The sequence below is a fragment of the Lissotriton vulgaris genome, chromosome 1_1, assembly GCF_964263255.1.
Source record: "Lissotriton vulgaris chromosome 1_1, aLisVul1.2, whole genome shotgun sequence".
Lineage (NCBI taxonomy): Eukaryota > Metazoa > Chordata > Amphibia > Caudata > Salamandridae > Lissotriton > Lissotriton vulgaris.
The window spans coordinates 2062974344-2062988406 of record NC_141685.1 but is presented as its reverse complement, the minus strand read 5'-3'; positions in this window follow the sequence as shown (position 1 = coordinate 2062988406).

The following is a 14063-nucleotide window of genomic DNA, read 5'->3' as shown; positions in this document are numbered from 1 at the left end:
CAGAGTTGAAGGAACAGTTGATGACATCGCGGAGATGGGGTGCGATGATGGAGTCTGCTTTGTTGAAAATGTGGTGGGGGCATGGGTCGGTTGGTGAACCAGAGTGGATGGAGTTCATCAGGCGGAAGGTGTCTTCAGTGGTGATGGTGTTCCAGGCGCAAAGGTTGTGAGACTGTTGTTTTGGTTCGGAGGTGGGTGGAGTGGACTGTTCTTCGGATTGGATTTCAAAGCTGTTATGTATGTCTGCAATTTTGTTGTGGAAGAAAGAGGATAAAGAGTCGCAGAGGTCTTGAGAAGGGGTGATGTCGTTGGTGCCGGCGGTGGGCTTGGTAAATTCTTTGACGATGTTGAATAGTTCGTGATGTTGTGGGCATTGTTGTCGAGACGATCCTTGAATGCTGATTTCTTGGTGGATCGGATCAATTGGTGGTGTTTGCGGGTGGCGCCCTTGAGGGTGGTCAGGTTGTCAGTGGTTGGGTTTTTTCTCCAGGTTTTCTCGAGAGTACGACATAACTTCTTGGATTTCTTGAGGTCCTCGTTGAACCAGGGGGCCTTTTTGTTACCTTGTTTGATCTGGTGGTTTTTCAGGGGTGCTAATTCATCAGCGCTGTGAGTGATCCATTGCGTGAGTTTGGTGGCAGCTTGGTTTGGGTCCGATGATTTGGCAGGAGGGTTTTGGTTAAGCGATGTGAAGAGTTGATCGGTGGTGATTTTGTTCCAATTTCTTCGAGGAATAGGTTGTGGGGGGTTGAGGGTCGTGGTCTTTTTGTAGCTGAAGTGAACGCAGCTGTGGTCCGTCCAATGGAGAGCTGTGGTGTGGTTGAAGGAGATGTGTTTGCTGGAGGTGAAGATAGGGTCGAGCGTGTGTCCGGCTAGGTAGGTGGGGGTGTCAACAAGTTGTTTGGGTCCGAGGTTGGCCAGGTTGTCCAGAAGGGTGGTGGTGTTGTAGTCGTTTTTCTTTTCCAGGTGGAAGTTGAAGTCTCCCAGTAGAATGTAGTTTTCGGAGGTGAGGGCATGTGGGCTAATGAAGTCAGTGATGTCTTCGTTGAATTGTGTGCGGGTTTCTGGTGGTCTGTAGATGAAGGTGCCTCTAAATGTGGTCCTGGGGTCGGTGTGGATCTGGAAGTGAAGGTGTTCGGCGGTCGCGAGATTATCGTCAGAGCTGGTCGTGATTCGGATGGTGTTCTTATGGACGATGGCGATGCCTCCTCCTGTTTGGTTGATGCGGTCTTTTCGGATGATCTTGTAGGTGTCCGGGATGGCTATGGCGATGTCGGGTGCTGATGAGGCGTTCATCCAGGTTTCTGTAAGGAAGGCGACGTCCGGTGATGAAGTGTTGAGTAGGTCCCAGAGTTCAGTGGGGTGTCTGTGGATCGAGCGGGTGTTCAGCAGGATGCACTTCAGGTGGTTAGAGTCTGAGCTGTGTTTGGAGGAAGAGGAATTGGTGTGGGTTCTGATGCAGGTGAACTTGCAGGAGTGGCAGGCGAATGATCCATGGGTGTGTCCTGGGGTAGCTTCGCACCAATGAGGTGTGCGTCCGGGGTTAAGGGCAAAGAGGGTAGCGGCGTCGTACGTTATGCGGGTGGAGTGGGTATTGCGAGGACCAGGGGGTCTGGCGCTGGACGCGGTCCAGGCGCGGACGGGCGTAGACGGGCTTACCTTTGGCGCACCTTCGGCGCGCATGGGGCGCGACCGCTGCGCGTGAACGCATCTGCATCTGTCATAAGTGGATAGTGAAGAGGGGAGGGGCGAGGGAGGGGCAGCTGGGAGGCGGGTGCGGGCGGAAATCCAGTCAGGTAGGCACAACAATAACAAGAAAATGGCAGCGAGCCAAAGCGGGCACAAACAGAAACAACGCAAAGCAATTGTAACAATCAGACACCGAAGAAAACAGCAGGCAGCACAGCACAACTGTAAAAGCGCACTTTGGCAAACTAGTGCTACGATATGTTCAGCCAAGCAAAATAAATTAGGCAACAATCTGGCAATCTTGCGCTGCGATCTCAATTGTATAAATGAATATTAAATCAATATTGTAGAGGCGCCTTTGTGTGCAAGGCGAGGTAGCGGGATGCAGTCAGGCTGTAAGCGCTACAATACCATGCAGTCAAGGCAGGGCCGGGAGCAGTGTGCGGAGTGGCCGCGTCTGAGAGGATCAGGGCGGTCACAGCGCAGCCGTGGGAGTGCAGGGCCTACAGTATCAGTGGGAGGGAGGGGCAGCTGGGAGGCGGGTGCGGGGCGGAAATATGGTCAGGTAGGCACAACAATAACAACAAAATGGCAGCAAGCCAAAGCGGGCACAAACAGAACAAACAAACACTCGACGGCTCGCCCACCATCTGGTGCTTCTGGTCAGCCTGCCTCAATAAAATCACTTGATTTGTGCATGGAAAGCACCATCTCTGAATGAAGGAGAGGCTTACATGGGGAACTGTTCCATCACCATTAAGCACAGCGAACCAGATGGAGTCAACTTACCAAAATGAATCTGGAATCTACTAAAGACAAGAAAGCTTTTAAAGAAGTGACTGTTGGCGCCTGGGACCCAATGAGGGACGTTAATGAATTGCACAAGGGACCACATGTCCCAGAATGCTGCAGGATATGTTCCCGCACTCAGCGAGGCCCACGAGGGGGCCATTATCCAATAAAAGCATGAGATATTAACAGAACACTCTTCACTCTTATTGTCGAAGCAAGCAGCCTTTGAGAAAGGGGTTTTATTTCCCTGAAACTCGTCAGGCAAGCCCAAATCTAATGGTTTAATTGAGGCAGAATAACTAGAAGCACTGGATGGTGGGCGAGCGGTCGATTGCTCTTGCGAGCTCTTGGGCACTTTGTTGAAATAAATTACCCACGGTAGCCCTGCAGTGGGGGGAGCACCATCTCTGAATGAAGGAGAGGCTTAGGTGGGTAACTGTTCCATCACCGTTAAGCACAGCGAGGCAGATGGAGTCAACTTACCTGAAGGAATCTGGAATCTACTAAACACAAGAACGCTTTTAAAGAAGTGACTGTTGGCGCTTGGGACCCACTGAGGGGAGTTAATGAATTGCCCAAGGGACCACATGTCCCAGAATGCAGCAGGATATGTTACCGCAGTCAGCGAGGCCCATGAGGGGGCTGTTACACAATAAATGCATGATGCATTATTAGAGCACTCATTGAACCAAATGTTGAAGCAAGCAGCCTTTGATAAAGGGGTTTTATTTCCCAGAAACGCATCAGGCAAGCACAAATCAAATGGTTTTATTGAGGCAATGTTAGAAATGGGATCCCTGGCTGGCCAGGGCTTGCGCCAAAGTCAGTCAGAGACCACCACTCCTAAGTCAGGGCAAGGGAGTTACACGCCAAGATAACCCCTGCTCACCCTCTAGGTAATGTGGCGCGAGCAGCAAGGCTAAACATGGAGGCGATATGAGTTAAGCATTTGCGCACGCACCCCAGCAACAACACCCAAGGCCCACCACAAAGGAAACTCCACACAAGGTTATATATAAAAATAGCCTTTGTATTACACCAAAACACATTAGATAAAACACACACTTTACAATGTGCCAGAGGCACGGGCAGAATTTACAGGGGATATTTACAAGACAGGGCCACCTGGACCACTGTCAGGAATCAGCACTTTTAGAAGTGACACTTTTAGAAATAGCACTTTTAGAATGTAAAATCACTATAGCACAAAAATAACATACAACCAGTCACTACTGGTACCAGGTGAGCGCCACCTATGCAACCCTCACTACCTTAGGAGATTACAGTAGGGAACCTGGGCTCTGCTAGCACCACCTGTACTAGCAAGAAGGAAACCACCTAAGTATCGCTATACCTGTAGGGGTCTAAGGAAGGAAACACATGATGCATCACAATACATTCAGCGGTGTAAAAGGACAAAGCACATGACGCATAAAAACACATTCAGAGGTGCAAGGAACAGCAACACAATAGCGCAAAATCCACATTCGCCACCACCTGTGGCAGTCCCTGTGTCCCAATGTCAGGGCCTAAACGTGGCAGTTGCCCACAAAGTGCTGGGCAACTGGTGCAAGCAAGGATGGGCCCACGTGGGAGCCTCGCAGGCTCTGAATAAACAAACTGTCCCCCTGAACCTCTCTGGGCTCTTCAAAAACATGGGGCGCTGCTGAGCCTTTCTCCGGGCTCAAGAACACAGCAATGGGGGCACTCAGAAACCTCTCAGGGCTTGTAAAGAATGTGCCCCTTAGCGCCTCCGTGGCTCTGACAACAGATCGGGCGCCTTGAGCCTCTTGTGGGCAGGAAACAAAAAATGCCCTTACGGGCCTCCCAGGGCTCGTCACTACTTTGCCCCCTGATGGAGCTTCTCAGGCTCGGTGATATGCCCCCGCGATCTAGGGGCCCCGCTCTGGGGAACTCTGTTTGGAGGGAGGGCCCCTCGGGCTTCTAAACACCCTGGACCACGCACTGGGGGGTGGGGGGGGGGGGGGCGGGCACCGGCAATGTGCCCCGACGCCTCCCCCTCCTCCCGAACCCTCACGCCTCCCACTCACCGGGTCTCTGCAGGAAGGTGCTGGGGCTCTCCCCACACCGGGGAGCTCCACTCTGCTCCCGGTTGTGCTGCGGCGGCTCTTGGGCTCCGGGGCTCTCCCTTGGTCCCGGGAGCCCTGAGTAGGCAGGCGCCGCTCTCCCTCTTCGTGCACCGGATCCCGGGGTCGGCTCCCGGCAGCTTCCGGCTTCCTTCTTCCTGTCCCGGGCCGGCAGCCAATCAGAGCGCGGCCCGGGGAATGAGCTCACGGGATGTCCCGCAGTCCCGCCCCCGGCCTGCCTGACTTCCTGGTCGCGGCCGGGCGGCAACGGGGATAATCTCAGCGGCCAATGCCGAGTGGGCACCGGCTCGTTTCAATGCAGATAATAAACGAGGTGGGCACTCGTAGATTCAAATAAAGGGGCACAGCCCAAAAAAGGGCAATAACCACAGCCACAGGTGCGGCGAGGGCAGCCGCGAACCGGCGGCAACACGCAGGGCGGCCCCTGCTTTCCCCACGCAAAATGCGGGGCGGGGAAGCGCGATCGACAAATGAACAGGCAAATGCCGGGTGGGCACCGGCCTCCAGCAGACTCCGCGCTCCCAAGCGCTACACGGGGAAAGTCAAGCGCTCCCAGCGCTATAAGCAAAGGAAAAGCGCTCTCAAGCGCTAGAGGGCACTCAGTTCAGCAACAAAGTCCCTGTAGGCAGGCAGGGGGGCAAGGCTAGGCCCAGAGCCAGCACACTGGGTCTCCAGGCAGGGAGACTCTCCAAGTGGCGGTCCTCTGGCCTAACGACAGCAGCAACAGCCCCCTCAGGATCCTGGAAGAGAACAACTTCTGTGGGGACACAGCCCCATTTTTATACACCTAAATCCTTTGTTTGGAGGTGAAGGGTGGGGGAGAAACCAGTCGCAGCTGGTTTGGGAGTACCCTTGATGGCCCAACCACCCCTTTCTTTCACTGGCAAGGCTAGGGTCATCAGTCACACCACAGGGGGGCGGAGCCAGCATTGTGTGGGGAAAACCCAGCCCATCCAGGACACAGGTACACTCCTCCCACACATCACTCATGCTAATCTCACACTCACCACCGGGGCAGACCCACCCAGCCTTCCTGGAGCCAGGCTCACCAGCCAGCTCCAGCCAATCACACGCCAGGCATATTTTATATTAATATGCCAACTCCTAGAAGTGGCACTTCTACATATGACACACTCATGCAACACACACCATTGCGAAGCATTCACTCTCACGAGTTCGCACATATCAGATTCGAACCTGTACACCCCACGCATCAGGAACTACCAGGGACACATACATTCCCCATGCATTCCTATGGGAGGGCAGGCCTATCTCATCACATGCACTCAGAGTGCGCACGCACTTTCCACTGGTACACAGTGAAAGTGCGCAGAACCCAAAAATCACCATCACCAGGTCACCATTACAAGCAAAAAGTCTAGGGGTGAACCTGCCATAAGGGCCAAGTCCAACAGGCAAGCTGACCAGAAGCAGCGGATGGTGGGCGAGTCGTTGAGTGCGCCTCCAAGCTCTTTGGCACTTTGTTGAAAAAAAAAAAGAATATATATATATATATATATATATATATATATACACTATTTGTTATGTTTTTAATGTATTCTAAAGATATATATATATGTATATAAATATACATATTACCTACTGGCGGTCGCCAGTAGGTATATATAGTTAGGATTTTTTCTCTATGGGATTTTTGAAAATTCTATGTCTAATAACTTTGGCGTTTGTGGACGGAATTGGCTGAAATTTTCAGGAAAATTGAACATTTTGTTTCTGAGCAGCCCCTGACAATTTGGGGGGGTTTCATCAAGGGGGGGGCCGAGAAAAAAGGGGGGTCCCAAAACGCGTTTTTCCCATGTTAGTTTCCATAGGGCGGTTGGCCTCACTTTTAGCTCGAACGACTGAATGGATTTGCACGAAACTTGGCAAAATTGTAGGGACTGTTAGCCCGATGTGCCTTTGCTAGGTCTCAATATATGTGCTCCAGTGGATTTTGAGTAATTTAGGTTCAAAAAAAGATATATATCTGGGCGGAGCCTAACCACACATCTGATCTGATTGGCTGTCAGCACTTCATCCAAGAAGTGTTGGCAGCAATCTTGGGACCAATATACATGATAGCACCTCATTAAAAAGCATTGTAGTTAATAGAGGGTTTTAGGACTTTAGTTACATTATAAATCATTTGTTGATTGTACCATACTCGTTTTAGGAATTGTGGTGGGTTCTAAGGTGATTTTACCATGTGAAAAATCCTTCTGCTGTGATATCATGAATATTGCTTGAAAGAAAACTAATATCTCATGATTTTCCCACAGTGGTTTGGAAGGGGATCTATAAGCTAAACTGAAAGCATATTTTCTGTAAATTCACATTATCTTTCTCAGTCATGTGAAAATGAAGTCTGACATTCTCAGTAAAACATGTACATCCAACAAGGACAGAGACTGTCAGTTGATTCCTTTGTGCTCTACTGCAGCCTCCTAAAGTGTTCTAAAGAACAACTAGAGCGCTAACAGTCCTACGTATTACAAAGGTATAGCACACCTGGAGCCATCGTGATGGGAATAAAGTGGTAACTCTTAAAACATTTAATTGAAAAAGGAACAAAATGAGGGGGTATATTATGCAATAGAAGGTATTATTAGTGCTGCAGAAAGAAAAATTAGGGCACATTTTGAGTGACTTTTCAAATCCTCTTCTATTTCATTAAAAAATTCTGACATGTAGTCTCCCAAAATGGCCACCAGAGACAAAAGAGCCCAAATGTAGCCCAAATATCACCCAGATGTAGCCCAAGTATAGCCCAATGACAGAATGTCCCAGAGTGTTCTAAAGAACAACTAGAGCGCTAACAGTCCTACTTATTACAAAGGTATGGCACACCTGAAGCCATCTTGATTGGAATAAAGTGGTAACTCTTAAAACATTTAATTTAAAAAGGAACAAAATGAGGGGGTATATTTTGCCATATGAATTATGATTAGTGCTGCAGAAAGAAAAATTAGGGCACATTTTGAGTGACTTCTCAAACCCTCTTCAATTTCATTAAAAAATTCTGACATACAGTCTCCCAAGATGGCCACCAGAGACAAAAGAGCCTAAATGTAGCCCAAATATCACCCAGATGTACCCCAAGTATAGCCCAATGACAGAATGTCCCAGAGTGTTCTAAAGAACAACTAGAGCGCTAACAGTCTTACTTATGACAAAAGTATGGCACACCAGAAGCCATCTTGATTGGAATGAAGTGGTAAGTCTGAAAACACTCAATTTAAAAAGGAACAACATGAGGGGGTTAATTTTGCCATAGAAAGTATGATTAGTGCTTCAGAAAGAAAAATTAGGGATCATTTTGAGTGACTTCTCAAATCCTCTTCTATTTCATTAAAAAAATTCTGACATGCAGACTGAAACATGCACTTTGAATACCAGCAGCAGACGTCCCTGGTGAGCAGTAGCTTTACTACAGTGATCTAATGTGCAACTAGAGTGCTAACATTCAGAATTTATGGCAAATGTGTGACACATCTGAATGCCTTCTTGATGGAACCAAAGTAAACAAGCATTGAAAATGCAATAGATCTCGCACTCGTTTAAGTTAAAGCCATTCTGTTTGTAATGAGGTGGCTTTTTAGCTTTGCTTTTAATAGTGTTTTTTCAACTTTCATGTAAATAACATGCATCTGTATGCATATAAGTATATGTATGCATGCATTTATGTTTGTATTTATATAGATATACAGATGATATATGTTTATATATGTATGTATATATATATATTCACTGAAAAAACCATAGGTTATAGACCATATATAGTTAGGAATTAGCATTTACAAAACCTTGAAAATTCACTGAAAAAACCATAGGTTATAGACCATATATAGTTAGGAATTAGCATTTACAAAACCTTGAAAATTCACTGAAAAAACCATCGGTTATAGACCATATATAGTTAGGAATTCGCATTTACAAAACCTTATTTTACTCACACAAAACCATTGAAATTCCATATATAGTTAGTTGCACTAACTATATATCGCGCACCCGCAATCCACTGCTGATGATGTCACATATTACATCATTCATGACATGGTCAGTGACATCACTGATGACATCACTGATGACATCTCAAATGACATCACTGATGACATCACTGATGACAACATCCAGTGACTGTATGTTTCTGTAAAGTTAAAATATGTCTTACATATTGAAGAATGAGTGGATGTATAAGTGTCTGGATGAAGGATTTAGTAGGTGCATGACTGACTGTATGAGTGAGTGATTAAATGTGTCTCACTGAGTGCATGGGTTAGTGACTAAACTGTCTTAATTTGTGCATCATTATGTCTGTTGTTCTGTAAACTGTTGCATGTGTTGATAAGTAGCTATATGAGTAACTATATGGGTTATTGATTGGTTGCCCAAGTATTTGTATGGGAGACTGAGTGTGTGTGTGGGTGGCTGGGAGGTGTATGACTCTGTGCATAGATGTGTGAGCAGTTGATTCACTGGATGTATGGTTTCAAAAGTGCATGTGGAAACAGCTGTATGGGCGGTTGACTGTGTGCATGAGTGTATTGGTGAGTGAATGGATATCTCAGTGCTACATGTCAAAGTAAGTACATATGTAAAACACAGTACATGTGAGAGTTGACATATATAAATAACTGTGCATAAGAGCCAGTGAATGTGTGAGTGGCTGTATGGATCATTGTGAACTTGTATCAGGGATTGTATAAGAGAGTAAATATGTGTTAGTATATGTTTGAATAAGTAAAGTTTGTATAACTGTATAGTTGAGGAAATGGAGGTGTGATTGATTCTTTGCATGACTGACTAGGTGTGTGAGTAACTCCATGGATGAGTGACAGTCTGTGAGTGTCTGTTTACACTGATTGTATCTAAGGTTATATTAGAGTCTGAAGAGGTTCATCGTATTATCACATGAATGATATCATCAGTGATGTGATCAGTAATGTCAAATGAGATGTCATCAGTGATGTCATTTGAGATGTCATCAATGATGTCATTTGAGATGTCATCAGTGATGTCATCAGTGATGTCACTGACCATGTCATGAATGATGTAATATGTGACATCATCAGCAGTGGATTGCGGGTGCGCGATATATAGTTAGTGCAACTAACTATATATGGAATTTCAATGGTTTTGTGTGAGTAAAATAAGATTTTGTAAATGCGAATTCCTAACTATATATGGTCTATAACCTATGTTTTTTTCAGTGAATATATATATGTATTGATGATTACCAAAGTGCCTAAAGCTTTTCGTGAGGCACACAACAGTCCTCCACCCTCCGGGCTTCTCGTGCAGCACACCTCTACACTTTGCAATTCGTCACTGTGCCCGACGCGTTTCTGGGAATTACTCCCTTCCTCAGGGGCTGACATCAAAAAACACTCGTGTTTGCACCATTCATTAAGGATCATTTATTAATACAAGTCCCTTGGTAGGCGTGTGATTAGTGCATCGTCTTACCTGGATTCTTGGGACTTGTAGTCCGTTTTGGGGCAGATTGCAGGGTACACTTTAGAGTAAAGTCGAGCGTTTTCTGAAAATTGGTGCATCTTCTACTGCCTGTAGTAGGCTGCATTTGTAGTTTGGTGCGCTGATTTTTGACACAGGAGTTCTGTGCTCAGCTTCCAAAGCGTTTGGAAGCGCTGCCTCAAACTGCTGTAAGAAGGTCCTGATTACGGCGGTTGATGGTGCTCTCCCACGACCGGGCGGCCGTCGATAATGTGGATTACCAAAGTGCCTAAAGCTTTTCGGGAGGCACACGACAGTCCTCCACCCTCCGGCCTTCTCGTGCAGCACACCTCTCCAATTTGCAATTCGTCACTGTGCCCGACGCATTTCTGGGAATTACTCCCTTCCTCAGGGGATGGCATCAAAAAACACTCGTGCAGCCTACTACAGGCAGTAGAAGATGCACCAATTTTCAGAAAACGCTCGACTTTACTCTAAAGTGTACCCTGCAATCTGCACCAAAACGGACCACAAGTCCCAAGAATCCAGGTATGACGATGCACTAATCACACGCCTACCAAGGGACTTGCATTAATAAATGATCCTTAATGAACGGTGCAAACACGAGTGTTTTTTGATGCCAGCCCTTGAGGAAGGGAGTAATTCCCAGAAATGCGTCGGGCACAGTGACGAATTGCAAAGTGGAGAGGTGTGCTGCACGAGAAGCCCGGAGGGTGGAGGACTGTCGTGAGCCTCCCGAAAAGCTTTAGGCACTTTGGTAATCAATATATATATATGTATGTATACGTATATATATATATATATATATATATATATATATATATATATATATATATCCTCACACACTGGTTCCTGCTTTCCCAGCACTGCGAGCGCTCAATGTGGGTGCGTCTCCCTACGGCGGAACCTCGCCGTTTCATATGATACACTCCTCCGTTTTTCGCGAAAGAAATGGGCGCACACTCACTGCCTTCCACAATTGATTTATTCACAGCTTTTACTCAGCTTGGAAACAAACAAAGATCAACGCGTTTCAGTGCTCCTGGCACCTTGCTCACGATCACTTGTTTTCATTTTTTTACTTCTTTTAAAGTAGCCAATGACATGGATGTTACCTCACATCCTGCTTTACTCTAGGCATTGTGGTTATGGTAGTTTTTCATAAAAAGAGTCTATTTGGTGAAATTAAGACTGCTAGTTCCATTTGAGAATATTCATTGCGTCATGAATATTGAAAAAGCGGATAATGGAACACGCAAGAGCTACAACCCATAAGGACAGAACAAATGCGGTGGCAAAACACATGGAGCACAAGCACAATGCTGATTGGCAAAAACTCAAATTCTTTGGGATAGAGACCATACCAAAGAACATACGGGGAGGAGATCGTGAAAAAATCATGCGCCAAAAAGAATCGCGACACATCCTAAACTTCAGAACCTTACATCCACACGGCCTGAACCAATCGGAGGAGCTGTACATCCACCTCGCATAAGGAACTACAATGAGTTGGTGAAAATCAAAGAGAGATGAGTGACCCAAGATACATGAAAGAAGAAGAATCTAATGAGGGTGAAAACATGCAAACAACCCTTCAAAGGACCTCTGAAAAATTGACTGCTAGCCAAGTATTCCCACTGGAGGGATGTAAACTCAAAACGAACAATATTCATGACGCAATGAATATTCTCAAATGGAACTAGCAGTCTTAATTTCACCAAATAGACTCTTTTTATGAAAAACTACCATAACCACAATGCCTAGAGTAAAGCAGGATGTGAGGTAACATCCATGTCATTGGCTACTTTAAAAGAAGTAAAAAAATGAAAACAAGTGATCGTGAGCAAGGTGCCAGGAGCACTGAAACGCGTTGATCTTTGTTTGTTTCCAAGCTGAGTAAAAGCTGTGAATAAATCAATTGTGGAAGGCAGTGAGTGTGCGCCCATTTCTTTCGCGAAAAACGGAGGAGTGTATCATATATATATATATATATATATATATATATGTATATACACACACACACACAATAAATCAAACATTGTAACAAATAAACTGGAAAAAATAAACATTACAATGTAATTACACATAAAAAGTAAACAATATAAAAAATTCCACTTTATTAAAAAATATATTACATATTACAAACATAACTAATTAAAAATGATAACATTTTAAATATGCGCAAATATCATACTCTAAATTTAAACATTATAAAAACACTATAAAACTGTAGAAATAATACCTACCCTATTCTCATGCGATGGACCTAGGAAGGATAACATTTACTATTCCCATTCCAGTATGTGCAACAGTAGGGAAAGTGTTGGACTTAGGAGAGGTAACATTTATGCAATGAGGAGCTGCTACGATCTGATTTTTAGAAAGTTTTGTTGTGGCTGTGGCAATCAATCAATCATTTGTAAAGCGCACTACATACTTGCGAGGGTCTCAAAGCACTGGGGAGGGGGGACGCTACTGATCGAACAGCCTGGTCTTGAGTATCCTCCTGAAGGTCAGCAGGTCTTGGGTCTGTCGTAGGCTCAGTGGGAGGGTGTTCCATGTCTTGGTGGCGAGGTGCAAGAAGGATCTCCCACCGGTGGTTGTTCTTCGGATGCGCAGGATGGTGGCGAGGGAACGGTCGGTGGAGCGTAGCTGGCGGTTGGGGATGTAGAAGGAGAGCCGTCTGTTGAGATAGGCTGGGCCGGTTTTGTGATGTGCCTTGTGTGCGTGGGTGAGGAGCTCGAAGGATATCCTCTTGTTAACGGGGAGCCAGTGCAGGTTTCTCAGGTGGGGGGTGATGCAGCCGTGGCGTGGTTCATCGAGGATCAGTCATGCCGAGTTGTTTTGGATGCATTGTAGTCATTTGATGAGCTTGGTCGGGGCTCCTGCGAAGAGGGCGTTTCCGTAGTCGAGTCTGCTACTGATGGGATCCATCTGTAGATCTTGTGGAGCATGTGGAGGGTGTTGGAGCAGGAGGAGGAGACGCCGTTGACTTGCTTGGTCATTGAGAGTGTTGAGTCGAGGATGATTTCCAGGTTGGGTGCGTAGGTGTCGGGGCTGCCTCCAGTGCCGTCGGCCACCAGGAGTTGTCCCAGGCTGAAGTGTTGGAGCCGAGGATGAGGACCTCCGTCTTGTCCAAGTTCAGCTTCAGACGGCTGGTCTTCATCCAGTCAGCGACGGCCTCATTCCTTTGTGGAGGTTAGCTTTGGTGGTGATGGGGTCCTTGGTGAAGGAGAGGATCAGCTGAGTGTCATCAGCGAAGGAGATTATGTTGAGGTCGTGCTGTCGGGCTACGTGTGCAAGCGGGGCCATGTAAATGTTGAACAGCGTCGGGCTGAGGGAGGATCCATGGGGTACGCCGTAGATGATCTTGGAGGCTTTGAAACGGTATGGGGGGAGGCGGACGCTATGGGTTCAGCAGGAGAAAAAGGAGGTGGTCCAATCCAGATCCTTGTCTCGGATCCCTGCGGCTTGGAGGCGTACACGTGGTGTGCTGTGGCAGACGGTGTTGAAGGTGGTGGCGATGAGGGCAGTCTTGGTGCTTTGGTTGCAGCGGAACCCTGACATGGAAGGGTCCAGGATTCTGTTTTCTTTGAGGTATTGGGTTAGCTGTCTGTAGACGGTTTTCTCGATGACCTTGGCCGGGAAGGGGAGCAGAGAGATGGGCTGGATGTTTTTGAGGTCTCCTGGGTCTGCCTTAGGTTTTTTCAGTAGGGCATTGATCTCAGCGTGTTTCCAGATCTCTGCGAAGGTCACAGTTTCGAGGGAGAGATTGATGACGTTGCGCAGGTGGGGTGTGATGGAGCTGTTTGCTCTGTTGAAGACTTGGTGCGGGAATGAGTCTGACGGAGAGCCAGAGTGGATTGTGCGCATGGTCTTGATGGTGTCATCGAGGCTCACGCTGGCCCAGGCTAGCAGGGGATCGTGGTAGCTAGTGTGCGGAGGGTCTGTTGTGTTGCTGTCTGTTGGGGCTGTCTGGGTGTTGAAGCTGTCATGGAT